The following is a 5000-nucleotide window of genomic DNA, read 5'->3' as shown; positions in this document are numbered from 1 at the left end:
GCAAAAGGGTGCCTGAAGTTCAAGTGAAAGTGGCAAGATGACTTTGAATTCGAAGACGTCACAGAGAGGTTGGCATCAAGATGGGGCATCAGAAGTTTTCTCCAAGAATTCAATGATAATGTTGAACTAAGGCCAGGTTGCAGGTAGTGTTGGCTACTTCTCGTCAAAAACAAGGAGGGCTGATTGCTTCAATTTGTCTTTTCTTCTCAGCCATAACAGGATTTTGGAGATAGGCGTTTGTCGTCTGAAGGGTAGGTTGGAAACTGGCTCTATCAGACCTCTGGTCTTCTGTGGTTCTTATCTCGTCAGGACTTGGTTCTCATCTCCTTTGAACATAGTTCCTCTCTTGCCTTATGTCCTGTCCTATCTCTCCTGTGCAATTTCTTCTGGAAGTTTATATACCCATTTATGGGCGGAGTTAATTACAGTAGGCAGTCATCCTTTCCATATAAGGCGTGTTTTTCAAATCTGTCTCTATTTGCTTCCTCAAAACGCCTACTTTGATCACGCCATGGAAGCTTCTAGAACAAATTTCTGATACAATCTTGACCACGTTTTAAATCGTAACAAACGTGTCCACCCGTGATGACATATTTCATAAACAAGGATATCCCTCAGGCTCGGTTTCTCAAGAAATGCTGACTCCACTAATAAAGACGATGACATCTTGGTCAAAATATGAGTCCCCTTATCTCTGCAGTCGATCTTGTTCGTGCTCGGACCTCGGTTTACTTTCAAAATGCTGACGACAGTGAAGTGATGACAGGTTAGACCAAACAATAAGAAAGTCGGATCTCGTTCCGCTGCTTAAAATTTGGGAATAGATATTTTAGCGTTTTAATAACACATCCCTTTAATAGTATTGTATCTACTCATGAGAGGCCCTTTGCGTCAATAGGCGTAAGAGGAGATGACATATATATATATATATATATATATATATATATATATATATATATATATATATATATATACATATATATATGTATATATATATATATATATATATATATATATATATATATATATGTATGTATGTATTTATGTATATGTATGTATGTATGCACATATTTATATATTTATATATATATATATATATATATATATATATATATATATATATATATATGTATGTATGTATATGTGTGTGTGTATATATACACATATATTTATATATATAAATATATATAAATATATATATATATATATATATATATATATATACATATATATATATATATATATATATATATATATATATATATATATATATATATATATATATATGTGTGTGTGTGTGTGTGTGTGTGTGTGTGTGAAGTAATTTTCCAAATATCATGATAGTGAGTAATATGAATTGCATATTTTTTACGAATTTTGCAATCAACATGTTATGGCTCGCTAAGATACAGTGAACAGTTGATTTAACTAAGGCCATATAGGCTTTCATGCTCTTTATAGAAGATTTTTCAAATATATTATTTCTGAATATGCTTACCTCTGTGATACATCTATATTGCTATCAGTGGCGATTCTAGGACTCTGAAAGTGGGGGGGCCACTTCAGGGCCAATATAAATTTTGGGGGGGCATTTATTGTTGGTGGCTAGGTGGCACTCTGAAGACAATATTATGTCATTAATGAAATAACAAATGACAATAATAACACCTCATTACTTTCATAACTTGCATTTGTAAAACATATACATGTATGCCTACACAAACATTATGATAATGGAGGTTATTCGTATTACTTAAAAAAAAATATATATGTATTTCTTGCAATATATTTTTAACAAAATCGCAAAAATATGGAAAAAATATCTTCAAAACAAAAATGAATCATGAGTTATGAATGTAATGTAAATATTATGTTGATATTAAAACCCCATGCAAGCATGCATGAAGTAATGCAGTGTTGCCAACAGGGCGAGTTTCCCTTTCCTGAGGTGAAGTAGATTATAGTACGTATATTTAGTGCAGCTTAATTCTACGATTATCATGCCGGCTATCAAATTCATCAACAAAACAGTCTAAATCAATTCCCTCCGCACGTGCACTTTCAATGGACAGTAATGCGATATTACTCAATCTAGCACTGGTCATGGAATTTCTGAGAAATGTTTTCACTAATTTCATTTTTGAAAAACTTCTCTCACAAGAAGCACTGGTAACAGGAAGAGTGACAGATATTAACAATAGTTTGTACAAACAGTCAAATGCAGCCTTATAAGGACTAAGGAATGACAGGAATTGTGTAATGGATGTAGGCTGTATTGGCTCTTTCGTGAGTAATTTCTTCACCAGAGGGATCTCATATTGTAAATCATTTTGACTGACCGAGTATGCCATTGCATATGCCTTCAAGTCTTCTTCTAACAAGAATGTCTGTCCTCCAGGACAGAGAGCTGAAATACCACAGAAAATTGCATTTGACTCTTTGGAGAAACGACGGTCTAATTCACTAATTAGCAGTCTAGGACTTTATAGAAAATCCTGATGTGTTGCACATGACATGGAACAGAAGATCCTTGACCACTTGTTTCAAACACGATAAATCCATCAAGCTTACGAGGTTTCTTTACCCGTTTTCTTGTTGTTGTTGGTGTAATGCAGCATTTCCTGCAGAGTTCATTAACCTTCTCAGAGTAATGGTCATTCAAGTCAGAGTTGCGTACATTAACTAAATGTTCATGGAGTGACGAAATTAGATTTGCTGCTTTTCCTAGGTCTGCTTGTTTATCCTGTAGCTGTGTAGACACTTTATTAACTTTTCCAAGAATATCTGTGAAAAATTGCAATAAGTAAACAAACTCTGCATCAATCTGGGCAAGCAAACCGCGAGCGGATACAGCTCGGGCACCAATGTCATCTTCAGAAATTTCCTTCAAAAGTCTCATTATGCATTGCAGACGGAGTAGAGCATTTTCACACGAAGTGGCCCGACACCACCACCTTGTGTCACTGAGATGCTGCAGTTCTCGTACTTGTTCTTTAGGCAACATTTCACGCTGTATCAAAATGAATTTCTCATGAACTACCGAGTTACTAGCAAAGATATAGAGTTCTTCAAGCAAACTAAAGAATTCAGCAGCTTCGGGTACATACTTTGCAACATTCATCAACACTAAATTGAGCCTGTGTCCATAGCAGTGTATATAATATGCAAAAGGAGCTTTATCACGAATTCGTTTCTGAACACCACTAATCCCTCCACTCATCACTGATGCCCCATCAAATCCTAATCCTACAAGAGAAGATTTGTAATCCAACCCCAGTTTATCCAAACTCTTCAAAATAATATCTGTGATACAGGCAGCATCCAACAAGTCCATCTGAGTGAAAGAAATGAAGCACTCCTGAATACAATTTGCTATTTCATCATAAAATCTAATAACTAATGCCAACTGCTCTGCCTTACTAACATCCTTGGCTTCATCAGCTTGAACAGAAAAGTAATGACATGACCTAACTTTTTCTGCAATTTCTTCCTTCACCATACATGCAAGTGTGTCAATCATCTCATTCTGTATTGCAGAACAAGTGTATTTTTCATTTTTTGGACCACTTTCTACTCTATCAGCTATAATAGGATCACGTTTAGCAGTGAATCTGAGAATCTTACGAACATTTCCTGGATTCAGTTCATCATCACCTTCTCTATGTCCTCTCTGCGAAATGTCTTGTGTTACAGTCAACAGGATTATTTCACCTAATGTCTTTATGTAATGACGATTTTCAAGACCTTTCTTCTGGTATGCCTCACTTATACACTGAGCAATTGATGTTTTATCAGCTTTATTTCGTTGATAGTCCGCCCATGCAATACAAGAAGTTTTGTGGCACTGAGAGGAAATGTGCTTTTCGATGGCACCATCTTTTCCATGTGCTTTCTTCCATCGTCTAAAGCCACTCTTTATGAATGCTTCATCTGCATTGCCATATGTTGGTGGAGCAAAGTGCCTGCATGCAAAACAGAACATTGCATCTCGTTCTTTAGAATATTCAGCCCATTCATATTTGTCGAACCAAGCCCCCACAAAAGACCGAGCATGAGACTTTCCTTCACTATGCCTTGGATACTCTTTTAATCGTACCTGAATAGGATTCTCAGAAGCAGATTGAGAAATGTCAGCTGGTGCAGAATCTTCCTTTTTCTGTTTCTTTGTTGGATGATCATGTGAACTTGATCTTGCAGGATTGCCAATACTTTCACGATCACAGTCTCCCTCTGACTTCTTAGCAGGTTTATCAGATTCAAGGTTTACTGTCAATGGTGTATCACATTCACTGCGTTTTTTAATTACAAACTTATCCATGATTGTCTATAGTACAATAAAATTATCTGTGATAGTAAGTTCTGAAAAAAAATAAATTAAATCAAATAATCACACGTAATTCACAATTAACACAACACACCTGTCACCACAGAAAAATGTGATAAAATTTGCGGTTTTGCCGACTACCGACTGGAAGAATAGAAGATGATGACAGCACGCACACACACACACTGTCACACACACACACACACACCCACACCCACACCCACATATATATATATATATGTGTGTGTGTGTGTGTGTGTGTGTGTGTGTGTATAACATGTATACAGTATAATAAATATATGCACATATAGGCCTACACTATCACTGCCAACATTCACGAATCACAAAAATTATGATACAATTAGGCCTAGACGATTTTTATTATTATAGGAATTGTTTTCTATGTAAAAATAAAATGGGGTTAATTGTCACCGACTCACCAGCTACTTGTATTTTGGCCTATTTAGTTATTTTCTTTCAAATATGGCTAACGACAATATTTATATTTGGCTTTTGTCAGATCTGTTTGTGAAAAGGTTAACACTGGGTTGAAGGGTTAAAACTTGAGTTGGGATATAGACCTACATCATATAACAAAAAAATTAGTGTACATTGTTTGCTACTTTACACCCGCCTGTCAGATTCTTCTCATTCTTTTTCTAAGATTTCGTATAAT

The 5000-nt window shown here is 35.5% G+C and overlaps 1 protein-coding gene across 6 annotated transcripts in view; it reads left to right on the top strand.

Moving 5' to 3' along the window:
• The window catches only part of LOC137640457 (FMRFamide receptor-like), an 81859-nt gene that overhangs the window by 15408 nt on the left and 61451 nt on the right, over window positions 1-5000 (top strand). The gene's annotated exons all lie outside the window — the stretch shown is intronic.

This window comes from Palaemon carinicauda, chromosome 5 (assembly GCF_036898095.1).
Source record: "Palaemon carinicauda isolate YSFRI2023 chromosome 5, ASM3689809v2, whole genome shotgun sequence".
NCBI lineage: Eukaryota > Metazoa > Arthropoda > Malacostraca > Decapoda > Palaemonidae > Palaemon > Palaemon carinicauda.
This window is presented reverse-complemented; position numbering and strand designations above follow the sequence as displayed.